This window comes from Saccostrea cucullata, unplaced genomic scaffold (assembly GCF_032062105.1).
Source record: "Saccostrea cucullata isolate Sc308-1 unplaced genomic scaffold, CSIRO_AGI_Scuc_v1 ctg3671, whole genome shotgun sequence".
Classification (NCBI taxonomy): Eukaryota; Metazoa; Mollusca; class Bivalvia; order Ostreida; family Ostreidae; genus Saccostrea; species Saccostrea cuccullata.
In genome coordinates, this window is record NW_026932545.1 from 32457 (window position 1) to 48086 (window position 15630).

The following is a 15630-nucleotide window of genomic DNA, read 5'->3' on the forward strand; positions in this document are numbered from 1 at the left end:
TTTGCAGCTCTCCATAATCAAAATTCTCAAGAGCGAGTTATTCAGAATACAAACACCACTGGTGTATAACACAAAAAAGATTGTATAAAATAACATAAAACACTGTTAACCATAGGATTTATTCATATCACACAGGAATTACAATGCAGTAATTTTGCATTGACCAAAACATAATGTATAAACATGTATAATATAGATTAAAAATTATTGAATTTTTTAAATTGATTAATTTATTGAGCAAAACAGAATTGATTAATCAATATACAAGATGCAAAAGGAAAACAAAAAAACACAGGTTTCCCCAAAACATGCCACAAAAATACCATCAAATTATTATTTTGATAATAAGAACAAACAATAAGAATGAATATCAAGGACAAACCAAGTATACAAAGACCAAGAGGCCCATGGAGTTCATCGCTCATCTGAGTTACATTGTCCATACTGTTCATTAATAGATTTCACCTTGTAAAACCAATTGTGAACACAACTTACACCCAGGGGTCATAAATTTCACAATTTAGAATCAATATTTTTTCATGATGCTTCCACACATGTTGTCGCCCGCGTGGCACAGTGGCTAGAGCGTCTGCTCTAGAGGCACAAAGTAAGGAGTCAATCCTTACATTGCAGGCTCGAATCCCATAGCTCGACCTGGAAACCAGTCCTTCAGTTGAGACCGTATAAATCTAGGCCCTGTGTCTCAGTAGGTGTTAAACAACATACAATCAATCAATCCACACATGTTAACTTTATAAGATTTTCTGACCAAGTATTCTTGAGTAGAAGATTTTCAAAGATTGTTCTCACATATTTCAAGGTAAATCTTGGATTCCCTTTTGTAGCCCAGTCCTACAACCAGAGGTCAAGATTTGAACTATCTAGAATCGTGACTACCCCATTACGATTCCACATAAATTTCAGCTTTTTAGGCCCAATGGTTCGTGATGTTTTCAGGCGAATTTACCCTTTTTTGTATTATCTTGATTATCTCACCTTGTAGGGGGATATGGCCCTTCATTTTTATAACTCAGTGTTAAAATTGGGATTCCCTATTGTGGCCCCAACCTTATCCCAAGGGTCAATATTTGAATAATTTAAACTCTACACTACCCCAGGATGTTTAAACTTTTCTAGCCCAATGGTTCTTGATAAAAAGATTTTCAAAGATTTTTCTTAATGATTTCAATAAAAAACTCGAGATTTCCTATTGTGGCCCAGCTTGGTGCCCTGTGATACTCTCTGGGTCATGACTGAAAGAATGTAGAATCTACGCTTCCCCGATATGCTTCCATGCAAGTTAAAAATTTTCTTGAAAGTGGTTTTTGAGAAGATTTTTCCCATACAATTTAATGTAAAACTTTTATTTCCCATATTGGCCATGCCTTGCCCCTTGGGGTCATGATTTGAACAATTCAGAATTTACACTACTTCAGGACGCTTTCACATAAATTTTAGGTTTTCTTGCATAGTGATTCTTTAGAATAATTTTTGTGACCTCACCCTAATTTTGTCTTTTACAGATTATTTCGCTTTGCAAGCAGACTTGGCCCATCATTTTCACTAATTTAACACCCCTCCACCCAAGGATGCTTTGTACATTGTACCAAGTTTAGCTAGTTTAGAAGAAGTTGATAATGTGAAATGTTTACAGACAGATGGACGGACAACAGACAATCATAAATAAAACATAGAAATTAGATTATTTGTTGTATTTTCAAGGACTTTAACCTAAATTAGAGATTTTTGTAAAATACTTCTGCACCCCTCTCCAAATTAGTTGGAATTTTTTTTCAAGTCAAAGGAGAACAACTCTATCAAAAATTACCAAAACGTACCCTCTATATTCTTATGATAAATATGTATACCAAATATCATATCAACATGTGTAGCCTCTTCAAAGAATATAAACAGAAAATGATGGCGGACTAAGAGACAGACCGACTTACAGACAGCAGCAAAGCAATATGCCCTCACTTCTTCAAAGAAGGGCATTATAAAAACTTACTGTTAAATGATAAGCATGTTCAGTGAACTTAATAATGCTGCAGCATTGTATGTTTAAATTTTCAATGATGAAAACATTTTCTGATTTTAGAGTACTTTGATGCAAGAATGTTACTTAGATCTCTTTGCTACATCCCATGGGAGGAAACCCAAACAGGAACCACTGACACTGGGGTCACTTACTAGTATTTCAGTTTTTTTTAATTTTGTCATAATTTTATTTCATTATTAAAATGGTTGATTAATACTAAAGAGCAGATTTTAAAGCATTAATTTATTTCAAGACTAAGCCCCCCCCCCCCCCTCCCACACACACACTGTTCCACAGGCAAAGGGCTCTGAAATTAATCAATTTGGAAGAAGTTCCTTTCTCCATCATAAATATGTACTTAGATTATTGTCATATTAATCAGGACCAAAGGAGGATTTTCAAAGAATTCATGCATTTTCATAATGTAATCCCTAGAGCCTTGCCCTAACCCCTTATCCAGGGGCCCTAAAATTCATAAATTGGGAAGCATCCTTCCTCATCTTAACTATGTGCATAGTTCATTGGTTTAAAATCCAGGAGCAGAGGAGAAGATTTACACATTTTCACATATATAATCAATAAAGTGCCACCTTAACACCAGAACTCAGGAACCTTGGGCAATGAAACTCACAATATTGAAAGAAGTAGCCTTGTTTAATATAACTATGTACTTGGTGGGTTTATTTAATACCAAAGATCTTTAGAGAATTAATGAATTTTAACTGTATAATTAAAAGAGCCCCGCCCTTACACCAGAACCTCTGAGACAGGGAACCGGTCACGGTAGCCTAGTGGTAGAGCGTTCGCTTCGTGATCGGGAGGCCCGGGTTCGATTCTCGATCGCGGCGCCGCGTCATACCTAAGACGTAAACACAGGTAGTGACTGTTCCTTCGCCAAGCGCTCGGCACTAGAAGTGAAAGTTACGGGTCTTTCGGATATGACCTTAAAAACGTAGGTCCCGTGTCACGGTAGGCGTTGGCTTGATAAAGAACCCTCACTGCTAATGGCCCTGAGTGCCGAGTATAGGTCTAAATTTGAAGCCCTTCACCGGCATCGGTGACGTCTCCATATGAGTGAAAAATTCTCAAGAGGGACGTTAAACAATATACAATCAATCAATCAATCTGAGACAGGGGCCATAAAATTCACAGCTTGCGAATTGGATCGAAGAATCATTCTCACCAGATATAACGATGTAGTTTGACAGGTTGATGTCCAGTAGTAAAGAAGAAGTCTTCTAGAGACTGTATTAATTTTTGTGGTTTTGTACCAAACCCTCTGGCCCCAGGGACCAAAAATTTCAAAATTTTTGTTCCCCTTCATCCATAGATGCTTTGTGCCTAAATTTGTTGTGCTTGCAGAGAAGAATCTGAAAATGTTCAAATGTTAACCCATGACAGACGACACAGAGACACAACATATGAAAACAGATAGCAATAGGTCACCTGACTTTACTAAGGTGACCTAATAAATAAAATCTACCTGGTAGCTAAAATTCATACTGAAAATTCTTTTCATAGTTTTCCTTAGGTTTAACCATTAACTTACTAACCAGAAAATTCATTGTGTCTTTTCATAATCAGACTGCATCTTCTTTATAATAATGAGTGTGATGAAAATTATTGTTCCATCTTTTTGGTTAAGATAATTGTAACGTTCACTGTAGCAAAATATTGGACACTCATCTTCATCCACTTTCAGATAGAGAGTTAGTCAATTTGCAGGTCTTTCTTTAATTTTCATCATGGTGATTTTAGAAACCTCAAGGTATGTAAATCTTACCTGAAAACACAAAATGATAAAATATGTTATATGTAAAAAAAATTAGCTCTTTAAGAAAATTCGAGAGTCAGCCAGTGGATTGTTCATATCTGTGATAATGTTTAAATAATCACAGGGAACCAAAAGTAATGTATTCAGAATTTTTTTTTTAATTTACATCATATTTAGGTACTTTATACTTCATCTTGAGTTTTTCTGCATTAATCAAAAGAACAAAAAGTATAATATACTAATCTGAGTTCAAAATTCACATTACATAATTCTACAAAATTATAAACCAATCATGTTATCAGCTAATAGGATTCTATGAGGGGAACTTGGACAATAAGGCAGTCCCCCAGTCACCAAAAGGGACACCATAAGCTTCACTTACACCCATGTTAGTGTTTGTCATGTCGCAGGTTGAGCCACTCTTGCCTAATGTACAAGTTTAGACAACAGAGACATCTTTGTCCCTGAGGAACCTAAACAGTCAGGCTGAACCCTTAATTCGTTTGATTTCCATGATGGAAATCTTCAGAATTAGAGACACATTCAGTTGTCTGACTGGGACAGCATGACACTGTGGATAATATAAAACATGCAAATTTCAGTAATAGTAAAATCTTAAACGAAGCCCATTCTTTCTGACAAAGATTTCTCTTAATCTTAATATGATCTTATTGACTTAGAACATAACCTCAGCCAATCAAATGAATGTATTAAAATGAACTCCTCCCACAGCTGTGTCATATATAATGCTCAACTTGACCACTTATTGTACATATCAAGCATGCAATCAATAATGAACACGCATGGTTTCAGAATGGACCCCAACCTGTTCAGGTTAGCGTGGGATCATCAGAAATAGCTGGATCTACACGTATAAAGTTAAACAATTATCATGCCAAAAAAGGACCAAAATGGTTGCATCAATACAATAAAGAGGGTATTCCCCACAACAAAAGCCAGAAAAAAATTGGGACAACCAGTCCAGTCCAGTATCTAGTTCCCATAAGAAGACGTAGTAAAGAAGAGTTTGAGGAAATTGTACTGCCACAGAAAAATTTGAGAGTTTGCAGTTATAGATGCCAAGAGCCAAAGCAGTGAGATGAAGTTTTTACGACACGGGCCAAGTGAGGTCCTGCCAGTAGACACCTACATTAAATCTGTGTCAGACAACCCAAATTCAAAATTATACAATGTACTTCATCAAGAAAAAGACTGCTAAATTATAGAACAATGCATTTAAAGAACACTCTTATAACTTTCCAGACTGTGATGGTTCTCTGGGCTGGAATTAGCATGGGGAGGAAAAACGAGGCCTTGCATAGATCCTTTCCATCCGATGTAAGAGGTGCCGCTATACCAATCACAGAGAAAAGCTTTACAAAGAGTTGAGAAGATCTGGCTGGGGATGAAGAACTGCACAGCTGAATGTGGCCATGACTGTCGGTCACCTGGGTACCAGTCTTAATAGAACAATATAGCCCTGCCCTAACACCAGAACCCCTAACACTAGGGCCCAAAAATTCACAATTTTGGTAGAGACATTCTTGTTTATTATAACTATGAACTTAGTTAGTTTATTTACATGTAATACCAAGGAGCAGATAAGAAGATTTTCAAAGAATACCCCCAACACCAGAACCCCTGATCCTGGGGCCATAAAATTCACAATTTTGGTAGAGGCATTCTTGTTCATCATAACTATGTACTTAGTAAGTTTATTTACATGTAATACCCAGGAGCAGAGAAGATTGTATAATGATTGATTGTATATTGTTTAACGTCCCTCTCCAGAATTTTTCACTCATATGGAGACGTCATCGTATGCTGGTGAAGGGCTTTAAATTTTGTCCTTTACTCAGCACTCGGAGCCATTCAGCAGCAAGGGATCTATATCGTGCCAACGCCTGCCACTTACACAGGGCCTTGCTTTTTAAGGTCTCATCCGAGGGACCCGCAACTTTCACTTCAAACTGCCCAGTGCACAGCGAAAGAACAGTTGCCACCCATTTTTTAACTACTAAGTCAGTCGCCACCGAGATACAAACTCACGACCTCCCGAATACAAAGCGAACTCTCTAACGACTGAGCCAACTTGAATAGTCTGGACAAGATAAGAAAAATTTTCAAAGAATAAAATAATGTAATTTCAATATAAAATCAAAAGTGCCCTGCCCTTACACCAGAACCCCTGATCCCAAAAGCCATCAATTCACAATTTTGGTAGAAGCACTCTTGCTCATCATTACTATGTGCTTAGTTAGTTTATTTAATACCTAGGAGAAGAGAAGAAGATTTTCAAAACAATAACACATTTTCACTATATAATCTATTTAGCCCCACCCTAACACCAAAACCTCTGACCCTCAGGGTATGAAATTTACAAATTTGGTAAAGGCACTCTTGCTCATCATAACTATGTAATTAATTTCTTTATAAAATCCCTAGGAACAGAGAAGAAGATTTTCAAAGAATTCAAGTATATTCACTATATAAATAAGAGCCCCACCCAAAAACCAAAACCCCTGACCCTAGGGCCATAAAATTCACGATTTTGGAAGAGGCATTCTTGCTAATCATAACTATGTAATTAATTTCTTTATTTAATTCCTAGGAGCAGAGTTGAAGATTTTCAAAGATTTCATGTATTTAAACAACAACTTAGAATCTACACTACCCCAGGATGCTTCCACATTAGTTTCAGCTTTTCTAGCCCATTGAATTTGAGAAGATTTTGAAAGTTTTTTCCTATATACTTCTATTTAAAGCTTTGATTCCCTATTGTGGCCCCATCCTACCCCTGGGGTCATGATTTGTACAATTTAGAATCTACACTACCCCAGGATGCTTCCACATTAGTTTCAGCTTTTCTGGTCCAGTGGTTCCTGAGAAAAAGATTTTGAAAGCTTTTTCGTATATACTTTTATGTAAAACTTTGATTCCCAATTGTGGCCCGGCCCGACCAAACCGCAGGGGTTATAATTTGAATAATTTTGAATCTACACTACCCCAGGATGCTTCCACATAAGTTTCAGTTTTTCTTGTCCAGTGGTTCCTGAGAAGATTTAAAAAAAAAATTTCCTATATATACTAAAAGGAAAAAAAAACGCAGGGTAAACTTTTGAGGTGAATAAATTTATTTTTCTTTCAATTTTATTTCATTATTTTTATCTAACTTTTAAAATCATCTTTCAAAAAGACATAACCAAAACACCATTTGATTTTGTCTAATAATTCATGAGTTATTGAAGCTCATAAGACGATATCCTCCAAAAGTGAAAATCAAAAACTCTCATTATCTTCAATGTCTCTCCCACGCATCTTCAGAGCCTTACTTTTCCTTTGCATGGAATTCATAAGAGTGTTTATCTTTCAAACCCTGGCTACATTGAGCATGGGTAACTGTGCCAAAAAATTAGTCAAACGACGCACGCCTGCACCAGTGAGAGGAACACAACAGTAAGTTGACCGGCTCAAAAAACCAAATTGCTGAATTGTCTTCTTTCATTTTTCGTGTGAATGTAATGATTATCATAGTCTACTGTATAAATAGCAGTTTTTATGGTACTTAGGTGGCGATGTATGAGATGGCAGGACAAATAAACTGCCCGTAACATGACTCTGTTTTGCATTTACGTCATCGTCAAGGTTGATTGAAAACCTCTCCAGGCTTTCTCTGACAACAGGTAACAAGTTTTATGGGGGAAAATTTAGGATAAACTGCTAAGTTACCCGTTGTTGTCATTTTCATGATATAGGCAAATCAAAAACCAGACCCCACGGAACATCCGTAAACTGTACCAAGGTTGCAAGAAATTCATATTGTCTCTTAATATTGAAAAACGATGTGTATACCTCAGGTGCATTAATTGGTGCAACACGATTTGTTGACAAACTCGTCATCATTTAATTGCACGTGTTTTTGACTTTTTAGCATTTTCTCTCCGTGACATCATACAGTTTACAGTTGAGAAATTCTATATACTGATTTTGGTGCATAGTAACTAAATTTCTCATCTGACCAATTTTCATAATTTTCGGTCATGCGGTCAGAAAGTTTTCGTAAATTATACTACCCTGCGTTTCTTTTCCCTTTCAGTATATTTCTATGTAAAACTTTGATTCCCTATTGTGGCCCGGCCAGACCAACCCGCGGGGGTCATGATTTGAATAATTTAGAATATACACTACCCCAGGATGCTTCCATATAAGTTTCAGCTTTTCTAGCCCAGTGGTTCTTGAGAAGAAGATTTTTTAATGACCCCACCATATCTTTGTCTTTTCTTGATTATCTCCCCTTGTGAAAGGACTTGGCCCTTGATTTTTAAAATTTTAATTCCTCTTAACCTAAGGAAGTTTTGTACCAAGTTTGGATAAAATTGGCCCAAAGGTTCTTGAGAAGAAGTAGAAAATGTGAAAAGTTTACAGACGGACTGACTACGGACAAATTGTGTTCAGAAAAATGGTGTCAGAAGAGACTTCAATATTGTACCTTTGATAACAGTGATAACTGATTAATGGCTGGTGATTAAGTTAAGGGGTTCTTAAGCAGTGGGGGTGATGAGGCTTTTCCATCAGTCATCAAAGAATTTTCTCTTAGAAGACCAGGCAGCTCTGAAATAAATAAACAACACAAAGGTTTACAATACTTAAAAATGTGCACCACATACAATGGCATATTCTTAGAAAAAGTCTACACGTGTAAAGTTAAATATTTATCATGCCAAAAAAGGACCAAAATGGTTGCATCAACATCAATACAAAAAAGAGAGTATTCCCCACAACAAAAGCCAGAAAAAAATTGGGACAACCAGTCCAGTCCAGTATCTAGTTCCCATAAGAAGACATACATGTAGTAAAGAAGAGTTTGAGGACATTGTACTGCCACAGAAAAATTTGAGAGTTTGCAGTTATAGATGCCAAGAGCCAAAGCAGTGAGACGAAGTTTTTACAACCCGGGCCAAGTGAGGTTCTGCAAGTAGACACCTACATGAAAGCTGTGTCAGACGACCCAAATTCAAAAATATACAATGTACTTCATCAAGAAAAGACTGCTAAATTGTGGAACAATGCATTAAGAACACTCACATAAGTTTTCAGACTGTGATGGTCCTCTTGACTGGAATCAGCATGGGGAAGAAAAACGAGGCCTGGCATAGATCCTTTCCATCCGATGTAAGAGGTGCCGCTATACCAGTCACAGAGAAAAGCCTTACAAAGTGTTGAGAAGATCTGGCTGGGAATGAAGAATTGCACAGCTGAATGTGGCCATATGACTGTCGGTCACCTGGGTACCAGTCTTACAACAGAAGGTATGCCTGGTATGCTTCTTGGTGCAAATATTGAACAAGTGTCAGCTGCCAACATGCAACAGACCTGCAACAAAGTTGGGAAAATTATAACCAATGTAAATAAAAACAGTATGAAGCAAATTCAGTAAGAATATTCAACAAGAGGCCCATGGGCCACATCGCTCACCTGAGAAGCTTTGGCCATTCTGTTCTTTACCAGATTTCCCCCTTGTAATACATATTGTGACCCACCCTTCCCACTTATCATAATTTAAACAATTTGAAATCTACAATACCCCAGTATGCTTCGAAATAAGTTTCAGCTTTGATTTTCACGATTTTTTCTACATATTTCTATGTAAAACATTGATTCCCCATTGTGGCCCCACCCGACCCCCATGGGTCATGATTTGAACAATTTAGAATCTACACTACCCCAGGATGCTTCCAAATAAGTTTCAGCTTCTCTGGCTCAGTGGTTCTTGAGAAGATTTTCAAAGATTTTTCCTATTTATTTCAATGTAAAACTTTGATTCCCCATTGTGGCCCCGCCCTACCCCCGGGGATCATGGTTTGAACAATTTAGAATCTACTCTACCCTAGAATGCTTCCACATAAGTTTCATCTTTTCTGATCCAGTGGTTCTTGAGAAGATTTTCAAAGATTTTTCCTTTATATTTCTATGTAAAACATGGGATTCCCAATTGTGGCCCCGTCCTACCCCCGGGGGTCATGATTTGAACAATTCAGAATCTACACTACCCCAGGATGCTCCCACATAAGTTTCAGCTTTTCTGGTCCAGTTGTTCTTGAGAAGAAGATTTTCAAAGATTTTTCCTATATATTTCTATGTAAAACACTGATTCCCCATTGTGGCCCCGCCTTATCCCCAGGGGTCATGATTTGAACATTTAGAATCTGCACTACCCCAGGATGCTTCCACATTTAAGTTTAACCTTTTCTGGCCCAGTGGTTCTTGAGAAGAAGATTTTCAAAGATTTTTCCTATATATTTCCATGTAAAACATTGATTCCCCATTGTGGCCCCGTCCTACCCCAGGGGGTCATGATTTGTTCAATTTAAAATCTACTCTACCCCAGGATGCTTCCACATAAGTTTCAGCTTTACTGGCCCAGTGGTTCTTGAGAAGAAAATTTTTTGATAACCCTATTTTTGTCTTTTCTTGATTATCTCCACTTGCGAGGGGATATGTCCCTTCATTTTAACAATGTAAATTCCCCTTCACCCAAGGATGCTTTGTACCAAGTTTTGTCAAAATTGGCCCAGTGGTTTTTGAGAAGAAGTCAAAAATGTGAAAAGTTTACAGATGGACGGATGGACAGACGGACAGCTAGACAGACGGACGACGGACAAAATGTGATCAGAAAAGCTCACTTGAGCCTTTGGCTCAGGTGAGCTAAAAACTTAATGAAAGAAGAGATGTTTGTAAAACACTTATGCCCCCCTCCCCCTAAATTGGAATTTTTTTGTAAGTCCAAGGGGCATATTTCTGTCAAAAATGGCATGATTGTACCCAAAACAGAATTTGACCTAGATATTCATCTGATTAATCTGTATATTAAATTTCATCTCAGTATATGCAACAGTTGCAAAGAAAATGAATAGAAACTGCAAATAATTGCGATCGTACCCAAAACAGAACTTGACCTAGATATTCATCTGATTAATCTGTATATTAAATTTCATCTCAGTATATGCAACAGTAGCAAAGAAAATGAACAGAAACTGCAGATAATTGCGATCGTACCCAAAACAGAACTTGCTCTAGATATTCATGTGATATATCTGTATACCAAAGAACTATATGCGGTATTAACCAACATTTGCCCCCCAAAATCAAACTTTGATGGAGTAATATTTAATTAAGTCCTTAAACAGGGGAGTATATGCTGACTTCAAAGCACTGAATAATTTCATAAGTAATGACGTCATATGTACGTAATGACGTCACAAATATGACGTAAATTTCAGTTTTTTATGAATTTGGCAGAAAAATGTACATATTTCGTCGATATTTTAAATAAAAGTCACCGAGCGCATGCGTGTTCAGGATAAATATTTTGATATAATGTGTAGAATGATAATATCAATGAAATATGTCAATATTGTTCCTGAACACACATGCGCTCTATAAATTTTAAAGCTTAAATTGTTGAAATTTTGTCCATTTTGTCCTCTTTCTGAAAAAGAATATAAAATCGGACTAGTTTGTGACGTCATAAAAACAGAAATTGTGAATACACTGCTCTGGAACTATAATATTTTCTGTTAACTGATATTTCTCGTACAATTTATTGAATTCAGCACATTTCAGGAAGTTTTCAAAATTTGACTTTTGTGGGGGCAAACATATGCAATATACCGCATATAGTTCTTTGATTTCAGTATGTGCAACGGCTGCAAAGAAAATGAGCGGAAACTGCAAATAATTGAAATTTTTTTAAGTCCAAGGGGCAAAACTCTGTCAAAAATGGTGCGATCGTACCCAAAACAGAACTTGCTCTAGATATTCATGTGATATATCTGTATACCAAATTTGATTTCAGTATGTGCAATTGTTATGAAGAAAATGAACAGAAACTAAATGGACCGACAGACCAACCGACAGACAGCAGCAAAGCAATATGCCCTCCCTTCTTCGAAGGGGGGCATAAAAATGTGAACTTCAGGACACCACCCTCAGATCAGAAGGAGACACTCAGTACAATAATGCCACCTTCAGTGCTATTGGAAAAACCCAATCCAAGCTGCCACCCAAGAGACTTATACCGTAAGTGAAAATGTAACTCAGAGGAAGATTGTAGTGGCTTTTTTCTGTGGAACTAGAACTGTCCTATTGGGACAAATACACCACTCCACCCCACCCCCACGGCTGGGTTTTTCAGAGAAAGGTGACAATTCACAGATACTTTATTGATCTAGAGGTGTTCACAATTCACTTACAAAAAAGATCAAAATTCACTTATTATATTTGGCCCTGAGAATTTCCGAAAATTAAAGTTTAAACTGAATCAAGATTTTATAAGGGAAATAAAAGTTGGATATACGAGGGGTTATCAAAAAGTTCATGGACTGAGGCTGTAACATTAGTACTATGTAGTCTGAGCTTCAAAATTTTGAAGGAACATAAAACAACAACCAGAAGTCTCTGTCGAGACTGTAGCTCTACTGGTTTATACTTAAAACAAAGAAAGAGAAAAGTAGCAGTTGTGACCTGAGACTTCAAAACAGGAATCAATAGAAAAATGATCCTTGACACTCAACAAAATAAAAACCGATGCACAGAATAATGATCTTAGTGTAGTCTACTTGTGTGTCAAGTTATATCAAAATCGGACCAAAACTGTAAGAGGAGTAGCATTTGAAAGAATTTCACAGAAATTTCTATTTTTAGTAACCATGGCAACACCATACATCGAAATCAAAAACCAATGCACAGAATTATGTATCTTAGTGTAGTCTACTTGTGTGCCACATTATATTGAAATCAGAACAAAACTGGTGGACGAGTAGTATTTAAAATAAAATTTCACAGAAATTTCTATTTTTAGTAATCATGGCAACACCGTTCATCGAAATTAAAAACCGATGCACAGAATTATGTATCTTAGTGTAGTCTACTTGTGTCCCAAGCTATATTGAAATCGGACCAAAACTGTAAGAGGAGTAGCATTTTGAAAGAAGTTCACAGAAATTTCTATTTTTAGTAACCATGGCAACACCATACATCGAAATCAAAAACCGATGCACAGAATTATGTATCTTAGTGTAGTCTACTTGTGTGCCAAGTTATATTTAAATCGGACCAAAATTGTAAGAGGAGTAGCATTTTGAAAGAAGTTCACAGAAATTTCTATTTTTAGTAACCATGGTAACACCGTTCATTGAAATCAAAAACCGACGCACAGAATTATGTATCTTAGTGTAGTCTACTTGTGTGCCAAGTTATATTGAAATCAAACCAAAACTCTAAGAGGAGTAGCATTTTTAAAAATTGTTTACAGACAGACAGACAGACGGACAGCTAGACAGACGGACGGAGATGGACGCATTACTATCGCATAAGCTCTTCTAGTCTCTGACCAGTAGAGCTAAAAAATAAAGAAATGTTTAAAATTTTAGTTTAATATGTTAATTATTTCCCGAAATTTTCTTTAAAAAAAAAAAAGACATTATATGATCACACAGCACGGTCGCCGTTTAGTTTTATGATGTCTGACAACTTATTAGTAATTGTTTTTCAATGTCTGCTTTTTCAACTTCATACACTTATTTTGATAAGATTCCCAGGAGCTGAGGAAGGATTTCAATTCGCTTGTTTATATGACTTAACAATATCATGAACAGCGGCTTTCAATGCATATACATATGTACTATTACAAATAAGATTTATACAATGGCATAGATCCTCACTTGATTGTGCAACATATTTTGCTTTTTGGTGTTTAATATCTACAACACATAATCAACGTAATTTTTTGAGGTGATTTATTTTTCACACCTTGACTACAAATCAACACTAACTGTGCATTACTTTTCTCTCTGAATCTCTTTTGGTATTAAAAACAAGTAATCTAGATGCTCATTATTTCTCTGTAGTCAGTTTAAATATTTCCTAGTTGTATACTAGTTTTTCTAGGGGCAAAACGTTATAGAATGTTGAAAAAGGAAACCCCTCCCCCCTTTTAACGTCATTTTCAAGGCAATATTTGTTTGGATACTCCATGTAAAATTTACGATAACATTTCATAGAACTTCCAGTATGAGATAAAAATTTAATATTCTATGGACAATAGTGTCCCAACAAATACCTGAATTAATCCAAACCAGGATATTTGGATGTCAAATGTTCATATCACAATAGTTTTTCTTAGATACACCTAGGTTGAAAAAACGTCGTTTCCAAGGTTGCACCACATGTACAAAAACATTCCTAATTTATTAAAAAATAAAATCTATGATAAGTGATTTATTCTTTGGATAGAAAAGATTATGATAACTAGATAAATTCATTCATATACCTAAAGCAACTTTAATTTTATGGCGCTAGTCCACAGACTTTTTGATAGCCCCTCGTATGGTTGCTTAAAATATAAATCAAAATTTTTAGAATATGTCCCCTTTAACTATTTTATGGGGGTCAAAACATGCATGGAATGTGCATTTCCAGAATAATTATTAACCAGAAGTCTCTGTCGAGACTGTAGCTCTAGTGGTTTATAATTAAAACAAAAGAAGAGAAAAGTAGCAGTTGGGAAACTTTAAAACAGCAATAAACAGAAAAATGGTCCTTGCCGCTCATCAAAATAAAAACCAATGCATAGAATTATGTATCTTAGTATAGTCTACTTGTGTGCCAAGTTATATTGAAGTCGGAAGAAAACTGTAGGAGGAGTAGCATTTAGAAAGAATTTCTAAGAAAATTCTATTTTTAGTAACCATGGCAACACTGTTCCTCGAAATCAAAAACTGATGCAAATAATTATGTATCTAAGTGTAGTCTTCTTGTGTGCCAAGTTATATTTAAATCGAACCAAATCTGTAGGAGGAGTAGCATTTTAAAAGAATTTCACAGAAATTTCTAATTTAGTAACCTCAGCAGCACTTCTGCCAAGTTTGATAGCTCTAGTTCTATTAGTTTTCTAGTTATTAGTCCATAGCATCTTTAACAGGTCAGAGAGACCTACTTTTTGTGCGTGACACACCATCTACACAAGAAGTATCGGTTGACAATTAAAGTTTGATAATCCTAGGCCTAATCGTATTGAAGTTATTAGCCAGACAAGAACGGACAGACGGACGGACATGAAGCCTATAACATAATACGTCCTGTCTTAAGACAGGCGTATAAAAATCATATTATACAAAATCAGACTAATCTTGATAACTTTATATCAAATTGATTTTGACAAGACAGGAAGAGTACAATTCTGTAATGATGGTACACCAGCCAGGAGGAATAAACCATTCCAACCTGTGCACATTGCTAAAGGCTCACTGAGCCAGATCATTATAACTGATTTTAATAATGATTGTCTTCATATCTTAGATCAGAATGGACAGTTTCTATTTTGTGTTGACAATTGTGGACTTCTATGTCCTAATTGATTGAGTGTGGACAGTGAGGGAAAGTTGTGTGTAGGGTGTTAAGAATCAGGTGACAAGCTAATACAGAGAATTTGTGTCCCCCACTTAAGGAAAAAGTAAAACATGCGCAGTTCAGGGAGGGGGGGGGGGCGGGAGTCGGATCACCCTCACTGAATTTGTAGAATTATTAAATGTATACATGCAGTTATACTGAAAGCCGCTTGGTCCGATTCTAATCACTAAAAATATATATTCGTTTTTCTTCTTGAAAAATAATTGTCCATAAATTGTTTCAACTTTTGTCAAATTATATCCCCAAAGTCTTTTTTTTTTAAAAGATATCAAAATTCAAAAGTTAAAAAAATAATTCTTGTTAGGTCACACGAAAAATAATCCTATGTTGATCATTTTTGATATCGCGT

At 36.1% G+C, this 15630-nt stretch overlaps 1 long non-coding RNA gene across 1 annotated transcript; it reads right to left on the minus strand.

The window, feature by feature from the left end:
* Positions 1-3168: 3168 nt before the first annotated feature.
* On the minus strand, positions 3169-14234 carry LOC134235371 (uncharacterized). Its single transcript, XR_009985397.1, has 3 exons — positions 13933-14234; positions 8898-9185; positions 3169-3821 (listed from the first exon to the last, which is right to left on the minus strand). It is a non-coding gene; the product is annotated as an uncharacterized LOC134235371 (long non-coding RNA).
* Between the last annotated feature and the right edge of the window lie 1396 nt (positions 14235-15630).